Source organism: Callithrix jacchus, chromosome 5 (genome assembly GCF_049354715.1).
Source record: "Callithrix jacchus isolate 240 chromosome 5, calJac240_pri, whole genome shotgun sequence".
NCBI classification, from domain to species: Eukaryota; Metazoa; Chordata; class Mammalia; order Primates; family Cebidae; genus Callithrix; species Callithrix jacchus.
Genome location: NC_133506.1, coordinates 100,986,278 through 101,008,168, shown reverse-complemented (window position 1 = coordinate 101,008,168; position 21,891 = coordinate 100,986,278). Strand labels below are relative to the sequence as shown.

At 45.4% G+C, this 21,891-nt stretch overlaps 1 protein-coding gene and 1 long non-coding RNA gene across 5 annotated transcripts in view; one reads left to right on the top strand and one right to left on the bottom strand.

The window, feature by feature from the left end:
* The window catches only part of ASIC2 (acid sensing ion channel subunit 2), a 1,111,991-nt gene that overhangs the window by 119,752 nt on the left and 970,348 nt on the right, over positions 1–21,891 (bottom strand). The gene's annotated exons all lie outside the window — the stretch shown is intronic.
* On the top strand, positions 5,747–21,074 carry LOC128932132 (uncharacterized). Its single transcript, XR_008481593.2, has 4 exons — positions 5,747–5,918; positions 17,257–17,311; positions 17,650–17,922; positions 20,399–21,074. It is a non-coding gene; the product is annotated as an uncharacterized LOC128932132 (long non-coding RNA).

The following is a 21,891-nucleotide window of genomic DNA, read 5'->3' as shown; positions in this document are numbered from 1 at the left end:
GCTTTAAAGCTCCTCAGAGCCTGTTCTCACTTTCAGTCATGTCTCATTTACGTGGCAAAACAAGAAAGTTTTCCAGCTTGCCGATGCTTATCCTTTTAAACGATTCCAGAGTCTGGATCGTGTTGGATGGTAAACGCTGAAACCAGCACAGGTTGTCCTGCCTGAGTAGGGCGCCCTGAAACTGGGTTGTCCCCAGGCTGGCCTTGCTCTCCCACTTGGCTGGGGAGGGCTTGTGAGTGTCAGGAGCAGAGCTCTGAGAAGGGGCACTCCATCGCAGCCCCTGCCTGCACGGAAGGACAGAGACCAAAGCTTGCTCTGTAAGACTGGGATTCTCAGACTCCAGTAAGTTCTGTACTGGGCTTTCTGTGACCGGCTTCCTTCAGAGAAAGTCAAACCAGCATCTGCTAAGTTAGAGACTTAGGATAGCAGAGAAATATTAACACAAGAAAGATGAGTAGGCCCTGGAGGTGAGAGGTGGGTCTTTGAGATCAGTGAATTCAAATTCTTCACATTATAGACGAAGACACCGTGACTCGGAGAAGAAAGGCGACTTGCCCAGTTGCATGCTAATAAATGGTAAAATGGGTCTGGAATGTGGGTTTTCTGACTTTCAGGCTCAAGTTCACTCCACTTAGCCCTGCTGCCCTCATGAACGCCCTGCTCATCCTTCCTCCACCCCCAGCTCCCCAGGACCTCAGGCAAGTGCCTGGAACATGTCCTGCTCTCTCATCCATCCATGCCTTTGCCCCTGCTCTTCTGCCTGCTTGGAATACGCTTTCCAGGAATACCCATCCTAGAAAATGCTTTCCCCTCTTCAAGAGGAAGTGGAGGCATCCCATCTGGGCAGACTTACTTGGATCACTGTGCCTTACTGTGCCTCTCTGGGCCTTGTTCCCAGGTTAATGTTTGGTATCTATTATCGGGTGGAATTTATGTCTGTCTCTCCATTTGACTCTAGGCTCCCAGAGGGCAAAGATTTGCTCTTGTTCATCTCTGTATCCCAATGCCCTGTGAGGGCATACAGTGAGCTCTCAACCAATGTCACTGTATTGAATGGGAATACCCTTGGCAGGGAAGGGAGGTATGACAAGAGGGGCCGGTTGGGAAGGGGCAAAGATGGGGCCAGGCAGGAGACAGGCTCTGATGCTGACTTCCTCATGTCACCATATGGATGAAAGGAGGCCCTGTGTAGAGAAGGGGTTTAGAATGGGTCTAAGGGAGCAGGGGCAGAGGCAAGGAGGACTGGCAACCCTAAAGACTGCTCAACCCTGCCTCTGCCTGTTGGAGTCAGTCTCTGGAAAAGTACCAGTGAATTAAAGCCCAATAAAAAAGTCAATTAAGTCCAAACTCATTTATGCCTTAAGCTCCCCCAAGCCAGTGAGCTGGAATGCAAGCTGGGCGGATATTTCTCCATTTCCCTCTATGTCTACATTAGTCTCTAGTGAGGCAGCTGTGACACATTTTATTTCAACTATAAATGGGGCAGATAGACGGATAGCAAAGTAATGGCTGCTGGGGACTGTCTGGATCCCATTCAAGAGATTCATGTCAGTGGGCATAATTTCGTGTCCTGACCTTGAGCTCTGACAGAGCACAGGGGATCTGTGTGCATGTGCATGTGTTCATGTGTGTTTGCATACACGTGCTGGGGGTGTGGATGTGTCCGTGTGTGCACTTTTGTTTGCTACATATAAAAGTGCAATCTGCACATTTGTGTGTTGATGCATCCATTTATTCTTCACATATTTATTGAGCACCTACTATGTGCCAGACACTGTGCTTGCCTCTGGTGTTCTCAGGTTAGAGAGAGAGTTTCAGCTCTTATACTTATAGGTTGTACAGTCCAGAGGTCTAGAAAAAGACACACTATAAAACAAGTAATGACAACAAAATGTATAGATTGTTATATGAATGCAGGTATGCACATGCATGCTTGAACATCTGATTGCATGCATCTCGGATATCTATGAATGTATGTGCACGAATCAAGTCTCATCTGTGTGCATGTGTTGTGTATAAGCTCAACCCAGCTGGCCCATGTCCTGGAAAACTTCCTCTGGAAGCAACTGCAAACCAGTGATACCTAAAGTGATGTGATATGTGTGTGTATGAGACAGAGAAAGATGAGAAGAAGAATTAAAGTTGTCAGTGGTATCTGAGTCACAAGAAGGGGCAAAATACTTAAAGAGTATGCATAACCCATGGCTTCTCCACTTTCTTTCCATTTCCTCTTGAGCTCATATGACCGTTGCTCACCCATGGGAACCCTCAGGAGGCTAGGGCTGACCCTCATTGCTGGGATAGATGGAGAAAGTCTGGGCTAGGATAACAGCACATGGATTCTATTCCCAGTCCTGCTACTAAATAGGAAATTCATTGCAAAAAGGCATGTGGAGTCAGGAGTCCCAGATCTACCACTTTACCAGCTGTACAACCTTGGGCAAGTTTCTTTGTGTCTCTGAGTTTCAGTTTCCTCATTTGTAAAGAGAGTGTAATAATCCTGTCCCTGTCTACCATCACAGGGCTGCTATGATGGTCCTATTCTAAATCAACCATACGTAAGTGGAATGTAACTAACATTTCTAAGTGATTGTTCCTTCACAGGATAGCTGCCTGCTGCTGGGCCTTTCTAAAGGAAGCTTTGATTCCACCCATGTCCGATTCCTTGCACAGCATTTTCCAGAGTATTGTCCCCAAAATACTACTTCTATGAGATGCTTAAGGGAAGAAAACAAGATGCTGTGGTCTAATAGGTTAGAAAACATTGGGCTAGCTAGAATTAAACATGTTTATTTCTTGCAGAACTTATCAGAGGCTTTATTATGCCAATGTGCATTGTGAATCTCCAAGAGGGTGGCAGAGCATTCACCATTTCTGTCTGAGATTGGATCCCTCCAGGGGCCAGGATTTAAGGGCAAGGCTACATTTGGAAGGTGACTTCAGGAAGACCTAGGAAAGGAGTGCAGAAATGAAGTGAGGAAGGGAAGACAACCAACGTAGCATATATTCTGAGCCAGTTCCTGCTGTGGATGACTGGGGCTTAGCCCTGCATGGGACCTCTGAAAGATGGTGAACACCACACTGCAGGGCTGAGGAGGAGCTGGGCATTCACCTGCTTATTCCTGTTTATTGTTGGTTGAGAGCTACTCTGGGAATGTTGACATCCCAGGATTTCTGGCCTTCTCAGTGCTTGCACCCAGAATGTTCCCATCACTGGCAGATGTTCTTGGGCAGAAAGTCACTGTTCTCAGGAAGTGCCTGACAGCAAGATTAGAGCACATGGAGGTGATATGGACAGACCACTGAAAGCATCTGCTGCAAGTTCCTCACTTGACTGTTCTCCAAAAGTACAAAATCCCTCCACAGATGAGCCCTAATCTACTTTTCCAATCGCAACCTTTCCCACTCCCTTTTAGCCTAAAAGGCTGTGTGGATTGCAACAGTGGAAGGAGAGTTGAGCTAGGTGAACAAAACTATCTCTCTTCTAACTTGGATTTTTGGGGACCTTTAAAACTTCTGTCACTTAATGTACCTTACGGAATAGGATCTGTGATTCACAGTAGGGCAGAGGAACCCAGCAGTGTAGGGATGGAGGGTCCTGGAAGGTGTTTATCCAAGGGATCTGGCACCAGGAAAGCCAGAATTCTTGTTGGAAAAGCCAAGATTGAGGCTGGTAAATCAATGCTAAGCTTTAGATACAAAGTGCCAGCAACAGGCAATGGATGGGCAAAGGCGGAAGAGCCTACGTCAAATGTCCTTTCTGTAAGCCACTGCTTCGTGGGCTGCCATGGTGTCTCAAGGGAGCCATGCCGGGCTGCACAAAGTGAATGTCAGAGCTAGAAGTATGGGAGTGCTGAGGATTATCTCACCTCAAACATTTAAATGCAGGAAAATTGAGGACTAGAGAGGTAAAGGGACTTCCCTAGCAATTGCACCCAGTAATTTAAAAGCAGGGCAGGAATCAGAACACACCCTCCTTGCTCACTAGTGAGATCACTCCGAAGTCCTTGACTAACAGATGTTTCTTGCCAAGAATTTGACCATTGCCCATGGGTTTTCTGATGAAGAAATTATCCTTTTGCCCCAGCCCCTTCCTACCCCACCCTCCTGCCTTCAGCCGTGGCACTGAAGCTCTCTCTTCACCTTTCCTCTTACCTCTTCCTATTCCTTGGAGGGCTCCTTGTCACCTCAGGTAGTAATAACATTTTTGATTTTTAGACATGTCAGCAAGTTTTGCCAGGCAATGTGAGGGAGCACAAATGCTAATGCCTCCACCTGGGGATTACATTAATATACTGTCTTGAATTGACATTAAAAAAATTGCATATTTTAACTGGCTGTCTCCAAGTCCAGGATCACACAGTATTTAGTGGGATGGTAGAGGTGGTTAGAGAAAGGCCCTTGGTTGGGTTGGAAGGAGTGCCAGCTGAGGGGATCAGAAGTCCTGGAATCGAGTACCCTGGTGTGTGGCCTTGGGTGGGACACTTCTCATATCTGGGCCTCATTTTCCTCAACTGTAAAGTGGGAGGGCGGCACTGGGCAATCCCCAAGGCTCCTTCCAGCTCTAACCATCCATGGCTTTTGACTGCCAGTCTCTCTAAAGCTTTTGCCTTCTTTCATCATCTTTGCCCTGGATTCCAGGGCTGCCAGAAATGTCATCTCTCCTTGACCTTGGGACTGTTTATATGCTGGAGACAGACTCTTTCCTGCCTACCTGTTATCTCCCTTCAACTTACCTCCCTAAACTCTCAACCTGAGGCCAGCCCTCTATCCTGACTGGAGCAAAACATGGTAAGGATGGAGATGTTTCCAGTCCCTACCACAGATCTATTATTTCTCTGATGCCCAAAGTAAGTTTTCTTGGAAAGATCATTGAATCCATTCTGTGTCTAGAATGTTGCTAAATGTGACTCTCTTTTTGCTTATCCAATAATTGGTGACTATTGTGGGCAGCACTGTTTTGGGCACAGCCTCCCTACAACCCTTTCCCTGATGTCATCCCCCAGTTCAGTGACTGCCTTGGCCAGGCCCCCAGCATCTCTCTTCTGGGCTACTGGGGTCCCCTTGGCTCTCAGCCTTGCTTTCTGCTGATTTGTTGCTGATGCTGCTACAGTCTCCTTCATTCCCTGCAGCAACATGTCCCCCTGATGCTGGTCTCTCAGGCTGGGCCCCTGGTTTCAAAGACCTACTCCCAAACACCCCTATCATGGGCCATGCCTTGACAAGTACCTGTATACTTCCTCTTCCTTCTTTCCCCAGAGACAAGATTGTAAGCTTGGATAAGTGCAGAATTGGGAGGTAGGAAGAAATGAGTGTCAGCCTGGGCTCTGCCATTAGCTATTGTGTTCTGATGCTAGTCCCTTTATGGTACAGAAACCCAGTCTTCCTTAAAATAGGACTAACAGGTGTTGCTCCATCTACCCACCAGTGTTGCACATGGATTTGTAAAGGATAATGTACTATACAGAGGGGATTATTTGGGTGTTTCTTCAAATGTCTTCCAGAGGCCAGCTGCATCAGCACCTGGGGATGGTAAGAAGATGCAGATTCCTGGGTCTGGCTCAGAGCTACTGAACCAGACTCTCTGATAATAAGGCCCAGGAATCTGGGCTTCAAATAAGCTTCTCAGGTGATTCTTATGAAACCTGAAGTTTAAGGCTCTCTGGCCTATTGTGATGATAGCTGGCACTCCCAGATTGTGCTCTCACCTCTCCCTTTGGCTGCTTGGGCCCACTGAGCATGCTCTGAAGACTTGATCTGTGCCTAGTGTATGGGCAGCTTCCCTCCCACTCCCCAATGCTGGGGTATTTTTTTAGTACATCTGAGAAACATCATGGGATAGTGGAAAAAGCAGGAGCTTTGGAATTACACCGGTATTTGAACCCCAGCTCTACTACTGATGATCCATGTGACTTTGGGTAAATTGCCTGACTCCCTGAGTCTTCATTGTTCTCCTCGCTATGATGGGAATTACAGCAATTATCTCAAGGCTGTGGTTAGGATTGTAGGAAATATATATACATAAAGTAGCTGCCACATTTTATAAGCCCATGAAAAGCTATTTCCTCCACCTGCTGTGGTTTGTTTAAGGTGGGTGTTACTTCATATGGTATGTTTGGACTGAAACCCACTGGGGACCTGATTTGGGAAGACTGGCAGCAGCTCTTAGACTTTTGCTGAATTCCCCAGAGCCCAAGCCCTGTCCTGAGAGAAACCCACTGCTCCCTGTGAAAGACTATTAAAGTTTAATTAGCTCCTCTGTGAGACATGCATTATTAAAAGCATGCTGGACTGGCTGTTAAGCTCAGCCAGGGCTGCCCCAGTGAATGGGGCTCCCCTGGGGCACATTCCATCCAGGCCACAAGGCAGAACCAAAAGGCAGAACCACAAGACGTGGAGACAGTGTAGGCACAGCCTTTGCCCTGGATGGGGGATGCAAAAATTGAGCAGAGCGGCACAGTGGGCTCCTGCAGTGCTCTGGGGGCTCTGAGTTACAGCTTTACATTTGCAAAGAAAGAGAGCCACTTGTCTCCCTCATTGGACTAGGGACTTTCCCAGGACAGAGCAGTGTCTCTTCCATCAGACTGTGCTTCCTCTTATGGCACCTATCAGACTAGGTTTCTTGGGCAGGGCCATATCTCCATGATCAGATTGAAGGACTCCTACCCAAGAGTGAAGGCTGCTTGTAGCCTTTGTCCCAGAAGCTGTCTAGAGCACCCCTTTCTCCCAGCATCCAGGCTCCTGCAGCCCTGAGGGGCTCTGCCCCTTGCTTTGTAAGCAGTAAAAAAAACAGAAGGCAACCAGCTTTCCTTTACAGGTTGTTGGGTTTTAAATAAAGATAGTTAAAATAATTTATATCCTGTTCAGGGGGAAAACTGGGGAGAGGAAGAAGGAGTAGGTTTTCCTGGCAAGGAAAAGAGGCATAAAATGTACCACTAAATGATCACTCAGCGGCCTCCATTCCTTCAAGCACAGAGCAAACACTTGTGATTTAAGCTAGACCCAGGGACAGGTTAGTACCAGAACTGTGACTGCGGGTTTGACCCAAACACTTTGGTGTTGAAGTCAGGCTTCCCAGAAGACAAAGGACAGAGAGGGAAGAGTTGATTCCAGGGTGAGAAGAAGGGGTTCCTGGAGGGATGGTGGTAGCTCCCAGCAGATATAATTCCCATTACACGGGTTTCAACTCTTGTTCGTTAATTTATATTCTGATCTCTAGGGCAAGAGCTTGAGTAGAAGGCTGACCTGAGTTTCTCCCAGCTCTGCTATTAACTCACCATGTTTCCATGGGTGAATCTCTTACCCTCATGAAACCTCAGTCGTTAGTGATTTGTGCTTTCTTAAAAACACCATCTGTAATTATACAGAATATCCATGAAGTCTGAAAACCCAGGTGAATACACAAAATATCAATAAGGACATCTTCAATTTGTTATAAAAAGAAATAGTATCTATGTTTGCAGACCCTACTGGCATATATTCATGTGTGTAAGATTGTTTTATGAATATCTGTCTTCTCCATTAGACTATAAACCCAAGAGGAACCTCCAGGAGTTTGTTCTCTGTTGCTTTTTCAGCACTCTGCCACTGCTTGGCACATCCTGAGAGCTCCATACATATTAATGAAATGAATTAATAAATTAAATGAATGGCAAAGCTTATCTTGGGAATGGGGAAGGTAATGAAATAAAGTGAGGACTCAAAAGTGAGCTTTGAGAGGACACGCTCAGATGTTTGGGACACCCAGCTCATTAACTGGACTCTCTTAACTGGATTTGGTTGTGATAAAAGAGATAGTAGAGAGGTAAGATTCAGCATGCAGAGGCAAATCCACTCTGATCACCCAGCTGCTTCTGAACATTTATAGATCCCTTCTCTGTCTTCAAAGGATAGCTGTATTCTTTTATAAAGGATTAGACTCTTGCCCTGAGAATTTGGACTCATGGCAGGTCAGTGCACACCCAGCCAGGGGTCCTCAGCAATGCAGAGCAGTTTCTCTCTGAAGAAGACAGAGAGCAAAAAGAACAAGTGAGGTCAGTATGGGGCCCTGGGCCCTCTTGGAGCCTTTACACATATCAGTCTCTTGGCTGGAATGCCAAGTCCCTCACTAGTCCACTTATCTTTTCAGACTCAGTTCCATGACCACACCCTTTACTCAGGTAGAACTGACTACTTTCTCCTTTGGGCCTTACTGGAAAAATAAATATTATTTTATCATGTGTCTGAATATACTAGCAATAAGCTATTTATTATGTATTTGTCAATGTTTCCAGATTTGGTGACCACCCTCTATATGTATCCTGTAGATGGTAAATTTCCTTGAGTGGTTGGTGTGGCCAGATGAAAAGTGTCAGTCTCTGTCCATGGTTCTGAAGGCTAGGGCCGGGTGTCCTCCCGAAAACTGAACCATGGATGTTTCCCCACCCTTTTCCACATATAAACCAAAAAGCTCAGTAAGGGCTTAGTGATGAGCTGAGAGAAAAAAGCCCGGGGCCCGGGGTAACCCAAAGGAGAAAGTGATTAGTTCTATCTGTTGCATGTGACTCCAAAGCCTGCCAGCACGCTATCTGATGCTCGTCAATAATTGAGACAGCAGTAGGTTGCTTAGACCTCTGAGTCTTTCTTAGTTCATGGATGCTAGCTAGTCAGGTGAAATGTAGATATCTTGACATGTAGATATGGACCACACTTAGTGACAACTATAGGTGGGACTTGAGGTGTGCTAAAGTCTTTTGCATTCTAGGAAGCTATGAATTGCTCATTTTCAATAGTATTAATCTCATGATGAAAAGTAATTATTGCTGGGCGCAGTGGCTCACTCCTGTAATCCCAGCACTTTGGGAGGCCGAGGCGGGTGGATCACAAGGTCAAGAGATAGAGACCATCCTGGTCAACATGGTGAAACCCCGTCTTTACTAAAAATACAAAAAATTAGCTGGGCATGGTGGCGTGTGCCTGTAATCCTAGCTACTCGGGAGGGTGAGGCAGGAGAATTGCCTGAACCCAGGAGGCAGAGGTTGCGGTGAGCCGAGATCGTGCCATTGCACTCCAGCCTGGGTAACAGGAGTGAAACTCCATCTCAAAAAAAGAAAAGAAAGAAAAAAGAAAAGTAATTATTACACTCAAAGCATTTCACATGCAGTTTTAAAAGTGCAATTTATTGAGCACCTACTATGTGCCAGGTACCATGAGAGCTGCTTTTGTTTTTCATATATTATTCCTAATCCTCCAAATAGCTTTCCAGTTAGGAAAGCTATTATTAACCCCATTTTTGGAAGAACAGAGAATTGTCAGAATGGCCAAACAAGCAGCCCAAGGTCACAGAGCAGTTTACAATTGAATTAACGCCAGACTGTTGGTCTCTACAGACAGTGTGTCTTTTTACAAGTATATACTATGGAAGCTTTTAACAACTGCCTAGCAACAGAGAAAATAGTTTCCATAGCAACAATAGTAAAATCAGTATTGGCATTCGGATAATCCAATTCTTTAAAAAAAACAAAACAAAACAAAACAAAACAAAACCCAAAAAACCAATTGCTTAAACCCTAAGCTGGTATTCCACATCTGGAAATGTAATCGAAGAAAACAATCTTAGCCATGGAAAAGTTTGTACATAAAGAAATGTACTGGAGCATTATTTACAATTTTGAAAAAGTTGCAACAAGAAACATCCAACAATAGGAGGATGATTAAATGCAGGGTGGAGCCATGCATTTAATAGTAAACATGATCTGGTACAATATGGTCCCATTTGATGAGCAACACTTCCGTTTCTAGGAATGGCTTCCATTTTCTGGGAACTGACTCCCCCTTGGGGGATAGTCATATTATGAGACCCTACTTTCTTGGGTCATGTGATTGATCCAGGGGTGGATGAAGTGGGCCAATCAGTTCCTTTCCTGGAATTAAAAAAAAACCAGGTTTGGAGACTGCTCAGTTTCTTTCTGTGAACATGGAATGTACCATAACGTCAGGGATATTGTTGGCTTTGTCCTGTCCCCATGCAGAAGAGGGGGCCCATGGTGAGACAGAGAAAGAACAAGAGTGGGGGAGAAAAAGAGAGAGATGGTGGGGTAGGGAAGGAGAGAGGAAGTGGAGGACAGATAGGAGTTGGAGGCTCGTGAGCAGTAAAGCAAAGGTGGAGTCCCTACTGCACTCCATGCTGATTCCAAGTCTTCCAAGAGCTCAACGGCACTTGAACCCTGTGAGATACACTAGCATTCTTCCAATAAACTCCTCCCTTTGCCCAAGCCAGTTAGAATTGGCTTTCTCTTATGTGTAAGCAAGAGTCCTAATGTAAATAGCAGGGGTTTAACATTCTGTGTTCTTAGGGAGAAAATGTAGGGCTGCATAGGGTGAACGATGCGTAGTTCCAAGGTGGAAAATCTGTGGACCCTCAAGAAGCAGCCTGGGAGAGGAACTTGACATAACCAGGGAAGAAGGTATGCACTGAGACCAGAGCTCATGAGGGATGGGGAGCTGGGCCACCCACTATGTAGGTACCTATCATGGCTTTAGGACATGTACCTAGACCCCTACCCTTCCAGAAAACTCACCCTCCTTAAGATACTATGGAAATCAGACAAGTAATGGATGAATCTGATCTGAGGCATCGCTCCTGCATTTTCGTTGGCCTGGAAGCTCCATAACAATCAGGGTTGTCTCCTATTCAGCTCTGCATTCCTAGAGCTGGTACAGGGCCTGGCACAGAGCAGGTGCCAAATGAGTGCATATTCACCCCAGGAGGTAGACTGGAGTTACATTTCGGTTCCCTTCGTACTCTTTTTACTCAATATATGGGTTTCTATTTATACTTAGTCTCTTGGCTTCAAGCCTACCCTTCTATTTTCTTCTCTGATGCTGGGGCCAGGACTCTGCAAGCTACATTCTCCAGATCCTTCTTGCCAGGAGTCTGGCAGACCTGGGTGGACTGGAGAAGGGAGACTCTACCAGCTTCTAGCTCAGTTCTGTACCCCTCTGTCATGAGGGGACATTGATGGCCCTAGACCCCAGTTTCTTTTGGCATTCCTGGCACCACTGCAGCACCAGCGTTGCCATGCACCTCATCCTCTGGCCTGCCATCCCTGTCTGTGATCTGAGCAACTATCGGGCTACATGCTATAAGCTCATTAGAAACTGCCTGGCATCACTTCCCGACTAGATCCTAGTAACACCATTTATTCCCTTTCCTTGCCCAGCCCCAGAGGCTGGCAACGGTTTTCTGCAGAGATTAATCTCCAGGTTACCTCACTGCTTTCTTTTTGCTTTTTCAGACTTCTAACACACGCATAAGATATTTCCAAGATTAAATAGCCTCTGTTTGAAATTCCTTACCTATTTTCATATTTCTGACAATACGTGATTTATTTTAACTTTTTTTTGAATCCCAATTTCTTCATCTATAAAAATGAGAAAATAATCCTTAACTCATGAAGATATTGGAAGAATTTAATGACATGACAATTAAGGACCTGGAAGAATAAGTACTTATAAATGTGGGTTATTCCCTTCGCCCCATGGCCAAATAGTCAACCTGTCTATGCAGGGGGCTTTCTCCTCTTGATGACTTGCTGAAAGAATTGGTGGCAAGGGCACAGGGCACAGGAATTGTGCCCTGAGCAGCAAGAAGCCATGCTTAGTGGAGCTCCCTCACCCTCCCACCACAGCCAACCTAGAGGCATGGCCAGTGAAGATCCTTGGCCAGGTGGAGGTTCAGAATGAATAGTGTGTCCAAAACCTTTCCTGCTCTTAGCACCCGCTATCTTAGTCACTTGAGCAGATTCTAATTTAGTCTCAGAAATATTCTTCAATGGCCACAGGCAGGTGCTATATTTCATGACAGAGATGAGAGCAGGAAGCTCAACTTCCCTCCTCCTCAGAGTCAATGACAAATCCCTGGAAGTCAGCAGAGTGAGGAAAGGGGAAAAGCTACCACCCACAGGGCAGGTGAATGAATGAGTGACTAAATGAACACCACTGGCTACTGGGCTCTAGCTTTGGTGCTTGGAAAGCATCACCTCTCATTCAATCTTCACAACAACTTGCCTGTCCATGTTACAGATGAGGAAATTGACCCTGGAGGGTTTAGGAAGGTGGCACACATCCCGGAATCAAGGTGGCAGAGTAGGGTTTGAAGCCCATCTGGCTGGCTGCAGACCTATTCTCTAGGTCCTCCCAGAGGGCATCTGGCTTTGACTTAGCTTCTCACTGTCAAAAACTGGGAAACAGTGTCTCTGGAATCTGAATAGGTAACATTCAGATCATATTTCTTAGAAACCAAGCTCCTAGTTGGCTCACAGCCAAACAGCCTGAACTGGGCTAAGATAAGAACATCCTGTGGAGATTAGGCAGAAAGATCTGTGCCCAGCTCATGCCTCTGGAGCTGGGAGAAGACTTCCATGCCAGCAGAAGACAGCATCATACCTGTGTCCTCATCTGCTGGACTTTGGCTTTCAGCTGGCTGGTTTGCAAAGAACAGCCGAGGTCTGGGCCAGAAGGAGAGAAGGAGGAGGATGCATTTGGAAGGATCTGGAAGTTACATGATGAATGCCAGAGGCCTGGGGCTATCTGCTTGAGAGCTGTTATTACTTCAGTCATTCTCTGGGGGAAATCAGCTCATAGCAAACCCAACCTGAGCCACTCTTCTCTGCTAATGTCAATCAAGGGGTCAAATCGAGTAATTCTGTTTTTCACTGCTGCTGTTTCTATTTTGTTCCTTGATGTCTTCTAAAGCACTATATGCCCCTTCTTGGAAAATGTGTTTGCTTATTTTTATTCCACATCTGAAGTAAGAATTTAATAAGTATCAGGTCTGGGTAAGGCTGGGTAAACTGGACAATATGACAAGAATGGGGTAGATGGGAGAAGCTCTATTATTTTTATCCCTGTAGAAACTTGTCAAAATTTAAATATTTTAGAACATAAAAAGTGAATAGTAAAAGCTACAAAAAAGCAGATTTAAAAAGTAAGTAAGAGAAGAGATAAACTAGTTGAAGCAAACATTTGAGATGAGCTAGTAACAGCACATGTATTATGGATTCAGATTCAAATTTCCTAATATCCAATGTCCAAAAAAGATAAACAATTTTTAACTGTTTGATAAAAGACATCATGCAAGTTCAGCTGGTACCTAAGCCTAGAAAGACAGATGGGCCGATGTTGTCTTACAATAGAAACAACTGCAACTTTGATAACATAATATATACCAGCGTTGGGGCCAGAGGAACTGTTGTGCTCTCTAACAAGTTTCAATTCAGTCTCTCTTTTTTTTTTTTTTACATTTAATTGGACACAGCAGGATTGTCCTAGAGAGACTGTGGTGCAGCAGCACTGAGGAGGCAAAGTAATCTTTCTGTGTTTCTACCATAGGTTTTAATTGAGGGAGGATCTGCTAATGACTTTTCTAATGAGCAAAAATGACCCTACACTACAGTGAAATCCAGGGCTAGTGCCAGCTTAGATTCAGCTGGCATGCAGGGGAAGCAAGGAGACTAACATTTATTGAGCATGGCACATCCATCACTTTTAAATGCTTGCAACAAGCCTGGGGACCCAAATTCAGCTCCTACTCAGGGGCTTCCCTCTCCAAGTTGGAGCTGCATGCTGTGGGTGCTGGTTTTCATCACAGACTGGAGGGCCGGGATGCATGGCTCTGTATGTTCACTTGGAATCCTGCAGCATCCAAGTAGGGGAACCTGGGGGACAAGGACACGTTACACTACTGAACAGATGTGGCAACTGAGGCCTGGAGAGGGGCAAAGATCAGAGTAGAACCAGGCTTTTCATTTAGGACAAGAAAGTCAAGCATCCCTAAAGTGTAAAGTAATGATAACAATGCCTTGTCAGTGTAGAGCAGAAGTGCAGTTAGCAAGGTGCTTCACACCTGCTGTGCCATTTCTTCTGTCCCACGGGTTGGCAGGAAGATAAGTAGACCTTATGCTTTCGGCGAACGCGACACTGCACAAAGAAATATTGACACATACCATATGCTCCCCACGTAAGCCAGCAGCGATTATTAAACCCATTCCACAGGTAACCGATCAGAGTTCAAGAAGGAGAAATGGACCTCCCAAGGTCACACAGGAAGTGGCAAGGCTAGGACTCAATCAAGGTCACCCAACTTCACATTTAAGGTTTGTTGAATTTGACCATGCTTCCTTTCACGTAAATATTGGAATGGGTGAGAAGAAGCACATTTGGATATCAACATGCCATTTCCAAAGTGCACAGTGACTAAGATCCTAGGGCCAGAAGTCAAACTGCCTGGGTTTCAACCCCAGTTCTGCCACTTCCAGGGCTCTGTCATTTACTTAACCTCACTGTGGCTCAGTTTTCTTAACTGTAAAATGGGAAGAATAACTTCCCTACTTCTTTATTGTGAAAATGTGAGAAAGCATTCAGATGTATGTCCTGCTCAGCCCTCAACCAATATAAGCTCACAGTATTTTTTAAATTATAAAAGTCATAATAAAACAATAGTATCAAAGTAATAAGAAATAAAAGTTTTTATAAGAATTAAAAACCTGAGGCCAGGTACGGTGGCTCATGCCTGTAATCCCAACACTTTGGAAGGCCTAGGAGGGCAGATCACCTGAGGTCAGGGGTTCAGGACTGCCTTGAACTTTACATTTGTGCATTTATTGCATGAAAGTCTTTCACATAGTAATCTCACCAATGTTCTGAAACCCCATCTCTACTAAAAATACAAAAGTTAGCTGGGCATGGGGGTAGGTGCCTATAGGCCCAGCTACTCAGGAGGCTGAGGCAGGAGAATTGATTGAACTCAGGAGGCAGAGGTTGCAGTGAGCCGAGATCATGCTACTGCACTCCAGCTTGGGTGACAGAGTGAGACTTCATCTCCAAAAAGGAAAAAACAAACAAAAAGAACTTGACACATGTTTTCTGACATTTCAGTTTCAGATTTTTGTTTTTCTTTGTAGAAAAATGGGAAATACAGAAACAAAGAAAACAAAAATTACTGTAATCCCAATGCATAGCAATAATCATAATATTTTGATGTTTTTCCAGCTGTCTTTTATTCTAACATATAAACTACGTACTTTGTTTTTATACTGTGTTTTCCATTTGGCATTAAAACATGGGTATTTTCCTATGCCACTGAATAGTTTTTTAAAGCCATTATAAAATTATGCTATTCTGTAGATGAGCCATAACTTACGTACCCATTACATGGGGAGTTGACCGTTCATTGTTGAGTGAAGAGGCTGTGTCTGATTTGCAGCTGCCTCTCTGACACAAACACAGTGACTTGTATATAGTAGGTGCTTAATAATCATTCAGGTGGCTGAAAACTCACGTTTTGATATGTGCTTCCAGAATGTTCATACCAATTTACATTCCTGCGTTTATTGCATGAGTGTCTTTCACATAGTAATCTCAGCAGCATGTGATTTAAATTTTTAAAAAAATTTTGCCTATGTGTTAAGTAAAATGTGGGACATCACCATTGTTTTAATTTTTAATTTATTTGATTAATAGTGAGGTTGAAATTGTATTCATATTTGAATTAGCCATCTGTATTATATTTTTCCCTTTTCCTTTTCTTCCTTTTTTATTTTCCTCTTTCCCACCTTCTTTTGAAAGTACCATTCTTGAAGGAACAGGCACCAGACTAGCAGTCTTGATACATTTCCTTGGATACCATCACATATTCAGATAATCCATGAGGTTCATAACAATGAATTGGGTGCTTGCTAATTATTTTAAGATAATTGCATGAATAAGTTCAGATACTCATTAATTTTGAGAAAGCTGTGACAGCTCTCAGGTATTAATGAATTTCTTGCTCAAGTTTAGGGAGTTGGCAGTTGACACACAGCTTTCCTGACATTTCAGCTTCAGATTGCCATTTTGTTTCCCTGTAATTCCATGCACACCTTATTAAAGTTCAATTATGGCTTGGAGGAACCTTCAGCTAAGGCATTAGCATCCAGTTAATTACTGAGAAGTGATGACACTTGAAGACAAATGGATTTTATTTCCTATCATGACAACAAATTCCCTCCCACCACCTGCCCAGTACAGGTGCACATTTCTTTGTCATGGATGCCCTATTTACTGTTCAGGGAATCACAGAACATTCTAGAACTACAGGATTCAGAATATTTAACTTTTTGCCTCCAAAAGAATGTTCAAATCCTTCTGGAAAGATGTCATCCAATCTCTTTTTGGAATGGCTTTGGAAATCAAAGGCTAGTTTCTACTAATAATCACTTATTTCAAGGTCTTATTATTGATGAGCAATAAGTTCTTTTTTAAATCAGAATGAAGACTTTCTGGCTTGTGCAGTGGCTCATGCCTGCAATCTCAGCGCTTTGGGAGGCTGAAGTGGGCAGATTACTTGAGGTCAGGAGTTTGAGACTAACCTGGCAAACATGGAAAAACCCTGTCTCTACCAAAATTAAAAAAATTAGCCGGGTATGGTGTCAGGCACCTGTAATCACAGCTATTCTGGAGGCTGAGGTAGGAGAATCGCTTGAACCCAGGACACAGAGGTTGGAGCGAGCTGAGATAGCACCACTGTACTCCAGCCTGTGTGACAGCTCACACATATAATCCCAGCACTTTGGGAGGCCGAACAATGGATCACTTGAGGTCAGGAGCTTGAGACCAGCCTGGCCAACATGGTGAAATCCCATCTCTACTAAAACACACACACACACGCATGCATGCATGCACACCAAAATTAGCTGGATGTGGTGTCTCATGCCTCTAGTCTTAGCTACTTGGGAGGCTGAGGCGGAGGTGGAAGAATCCCTTGAACATGGGAGGTTAAGGTTTCAGTGAGCCGAGATCATGGCACTGCAGTATAGCCTGGGCGACAGAGAGAGACTCTGTCTCAAGGAAAAGAAAAAGGGTAAAAACGAAGTAAAGTGAAGTCATTCCTGCTTTAATTTCTGCCATTCACTCCTATGTGACCTTAGAATGTTCTCTTGTTGTGGTTTCCTCGTTTCTAGAATGACAGTCCTTGTGACAGTTTGAATGTGTTCCCAGAAGTTCTTTCTTTGGAAACTGAATCCCCAATTCAACAGTGTTGGGAGGTGGGACCTTGAACGGGTGTTTAGGTCACAAGCGCTCTGCCCTCATGAATAAATTAATGAAGCTATTGTGGGAGTGGGTCAGTTATCATGGGAGTGGATTCCTGATAAAAGGATGGGTTCACCCCCTTTCCCTGCTCTCTCTCATGTGTGCTTTCTTGCTCATTCTCCTTCTGCCATGGGATGACGCACCAAGAAAACCCTTGCCAGATGCAGCCTCCTCGACCTTGGACTTTCCAGCCTCCAGAACGGTAAGAAATAAATCTCTGTTCTTTATAAATTACCCAGTCTCAGGTATTCAGTTATAGCTGCACAAAATGGGCTAAGACACTCCTGGAGTAATGACCCTGTGTGAAGTCATCATTCTAAAGTCCAAGATGTAAGTCAAGTGCTTCACACATGAGGGTTGCTTCATAAATGTGTTTTCCCCTTTGTGCGATGCCTTTTGTTGCCAAAAGGAATAGGAGGGAGCTAATGCTGATTAAGGGTCTATCATGTAATGTCATTTCTTCTGGGGATGACTTTCCCTCTACCATCTTAGTATTCACGGCAATCCTGTGGAGTAGATAATATTATCTTTATTTTACAGACGAGGGAACCAAAATTCAGAGAGGTTCAAGGTCGTACAGCACCTGCTCTTCCCACTGCCCAGTGAAGCACTACTCAGTCATACTAGACACAAAGGGGTTGGTCTATGGGAGGGAGTACCAGGAAGCACGAGGAGCCTACACTTCTATGGAGAGTTGAGATGCCTTCACAAAAATGCCTAATGGTGCAAGGTCATGAATGCCAAGTGCTCTAGTGTTTTGGAGGTGGATGAGATCCCTACAGATGAGGCACCAGGAACATCTTCAAGGTGGAGGTAGGTTTGAGTCTGACCTCAAAGGATGAACTGATTCAGGTAATCGGCAAAACAAAGCAAGAGAAAGGGAGAGATAATAACAAAGGCAGAGAGGTAGGAGTGAGCAAGGGAGACTGGGAGCGGTTCCTGGAACAGCAGGCGTGCACAGGGAGGTGAGAGAGAGAGTGCTGGGAAGGGAGGTTGGCACACGGAACATGGAGGGTTTTCAGTGTCGTGTTCAGGGCTTTGGGCTTATTCTTGAGACCTGGGTTTCCCAAAGGGAGCTCTGCCCCTGGGAAGAGCCTCAGAGGAAAGAATAAAACAGGATTCCCTGTACACCTCCCCTTTCCTGGTGAGTTACAATGCACATTAGCTTGTTATGCGGTCTGGGCAGTACCATCGAAAAGAGAGGCACACAAGGTATTTATTTTTTAACTTTCCACTGGGAAATTTCCAATTAAATAAGGTTAAAAAAATCGAACCTAACAGAGGAGCAATAGAAACCCTGCCCCCCAGGCTGGAAGGCAGTTCAGTCACCCTTGGGGTTTCTTTTCCTGGGAAGAAATCATGTGCCTGAGGCGGAGATGGCTGCAGCTACTTTCTCCCAGCAGCCCCCTTCCTGGCTTTCTTTGTCCTCTCAGTTTCCAGAGTTTTGAGGCTCATAAAGCTCTTTATTATACATAACTCACAGGACCCTGAGATGGGGTGGTCATCTCTGTTGTAGAGATGAGGAAACAGTCTGAGAATTGAAGCACCCTCCCAAGATCCCACGGTCAGGTGGGAGCAGAGCCAACATGGGCACCCAGGGACACCATCTCCCCGTGTGGGGTTCTACCCCATGCTCTGCTGGCTGATGCCTCCCCTGTCCTTTCTGGGGTGGCCAGACGTCCACTCCACTTTAAGAAGCAATGGATATAGATTGGCTGTATTTGTAGGGGTGAGAGTGCACTTGGAAGGAAGATCTGGTTCCACGATTTCGGGGCAATATGAACACAGGCTAATAACTCAAGAGTCACACGAGGAAGCTGGGGAGGTCTAGGGAAGTGATGTACTTAGTTTTCCAGTGCTTGCTATGATCTCTACCCTCAGGAACACATTCCAATCTTTGGGCAGTGGGAGGGAGGCACTGTGTCTGATTTCTTGGGTGCAGTAATGGTAGGTTTTCGTTTACTATTTTGATGACAGTTTTGCAGGGTTTATACTTTCACAATTTAAGTGATATATGTTTCCCAGGTAATGCGGTTGATTTCATGTCTATGGTGGACACTAATGTCTCACCCCATCTCCCTTCAAGAAAAGACAGACCTATTGCCCTCTGCTGTCAGCAGAAGTCTCTGACATCAGCTCCTTCAGGGACTGCCTAGGCTAGAGAGAGGAGCGCCACCTAAGATCTTCTCCCTTCCAGAGACAGCCCACGTCCACTCTTGACCCATGTGGAGTTAGAGAGGCCTGGCCACCTGGGCCAAACGTGGGGTAACTCTGAAGGGCCACTGCACTCTGAGCTCCTCTGGGTTTGGCAAGTTTTCCTGTTGGGTCTGCCAAATTACAGTGACTTCTCCCCACTCTGCTTCTCCTGTTTCCTTCCCCTCTGGTCCCAGGGGTGCTCCTTCGTGAACATCCTGCAGACTGAACTCTATCTCACGGTCTGCTTCCTGGGAACTAGGGTAACCAGGCATCCCAGTTTGCCTGAGAAGTGGGACCAAGACAGCCCTGGGCAACTAGGATCCTACAGCAAACCCAACCTCAGACAATGTACTTCTGTTTATTATTGTTATATTTTGAGAGACAGGGTCTCACTATGTTGCCCAGGCTTGGGTGCAGTGGCTATTCACAGATGTGATCATCATTTACTGCAGACTCAAACTCCTGTGCTCAAGAATCCTCCTACCTCAGCTTGTTAAGTAGCTGGAACTATAGACATGTGCCACTATGCCATGCTGTGTCTATATATTCTAATACTTCTATGCCAAGAAATTATGTTATTCTTTAAAAAGTTGGTAGAGGGGCTTTTTATTCTATAAAAAGTTGCTAGAGGGGCATTTGCCATATCCCCCTAATGCTTCCCCAACAATATCATGGCAATCTTGGGGAGGTGGGTATTATGGCTATTGTCTCCCCAAGCTTGGTGAAGCAGGAATTAGCCCTAGGAAATTAGGGCTCAGAGAAGTTAAGAAACTTTCCCCAGGCCACACAGCACTGTAGTCATGCAGGAATGAAACCTAGCCCTACCAAGTCCAAGCCTGTGCTCTATCCACCAGGCCTCTTTGGTTTTAAGACACACACCTTGGCTGTATGTTCCAAATACAGCTGTAGGTAACTATGGAGGCAGAGAAGTGCACTTACTGACTCCCAAATATGCTTGGAGCTTTTTTTCAAAATAAAATCACACTCTATTTACTGCCCACTTTCCCGTGTAGGCCTAGTTTTAAGCATCTGAACTTTCTGCTAATTACTGTCACATTAATTAAAAAATAAATCCTTTTTAATTTCATAACAGGTGGTTTGTGAGGCTGGAAGAGGAGTTGAAACTTGTGTGTAATTATTGTGTGGTGTATTTGCATTCCTAATTGCGGTGGGGGACACCTAGGGCCAAGCTGTCAGTCTCTGGGCTGTCTTTCACCTGCGCCGCGGTGCTGAGCTGTTGGCGGCGGCGGCAGCGTCTTTTCTCCAAGCAGCACCTGTGAGAGCGGCGGCTCCAGCTGGAGCCCCAAGACTTCCAATCAACACAGAGAGCCACAGGGCCTGTGCTGCGCGAGTTTGCTATGAGGAGCCTGCAACGCATCGAGGAGCCCGGCGCCCGACCCACACCTGGCATTGGCTGGGTGCTCAATAAATGCTGGCTGACCACGGCTGAATGAATCCTCACCTCGCTTATCTGACCCAAGCACCGGGCAGGCGCACTGTGGGCTGGCAGCACGGGTTCCTGATGGAAGGACTCTTGGATTTGCTCCACAGGTGACTGCATCCATCTGGAAACGGAGCGTCTGTGCACGGAATCCATTTCCTCTTCTAACTTCTGAATTGCTTTAGATGCTTCTGACTTCTGAACCCCTTTAGATGCACGCTGTCATTTGTCAGGAACATGCTAACATGGATGATGAAGGCTTCTTTGGCCATTTCTGCCTCCACAAGCCTCCTCTCCTCCCCTCTCCTCCCCTCCCCTCCCCCCCTCCCCTCCCCTCCTCTCCTCTCCTTCCTTTCCTTTCCTTCTTTCCTTTCTCTTTCCGTCTTTCTTTCTTTTCTGAGACGATGTCTAGCTCTGTCGCCAAGCTGGAGTGCAGTGGTGTGATCTTGGTACACTGTAAAAAACCTCCGCCTCCCAAGTTCAAGCGATTCTCCTGCCTCCACCTCTTGAGTAGCTGGGATTACAGGCTCACGCCACCACACCCAGCTAATTTTTGTATTTTTATTAGAGACGGGGTTTCACTGTGTTGGCCAGGCTGGTCTCCAATTTCTGACCTCCAGTGATCCGCCCACCTTGGCCTCCCAAAGTGCTGGTTACAGGCACAAGCCACCACGCCTGGTCCTCCACCAACCTTTCTGTAAAGGAGTTAATGAGCCAGAAAGTACTACGTGAGTGCATTGTAAGCACTTTTAACTTAAGGCCCCAATTCAATGTGGTGGAAGGATTACAGGCTTTGAGGTCAGACCTACCATGGTTTGAATTCTGGCTCTACCACTTAGCAGCTGAGAGACTAGAGAAGTCACTTAACCTCTCTGGGCTGCACATAGCTTTTTAAATCCATAAAATGGACAAAATTCTAACTTGGTTCTGAGTTTTTCAAACTTAGATTCACATCAGAACTACCTAGGGAGCTTTTAAAAATGATCAGTGCTCGCTGGACACCGTGGCTCATGTCTGTAATCCCAGCACTTTGGGAGGCTGAGGCAGGTGGATCATGAGTCAAAAGTTTGAGACCAGCCTGGCCAACATGGTGAAACGCCATCTCTACTAAAAATACAAAAATTACCTGGGTGTGGTGGCTCGTG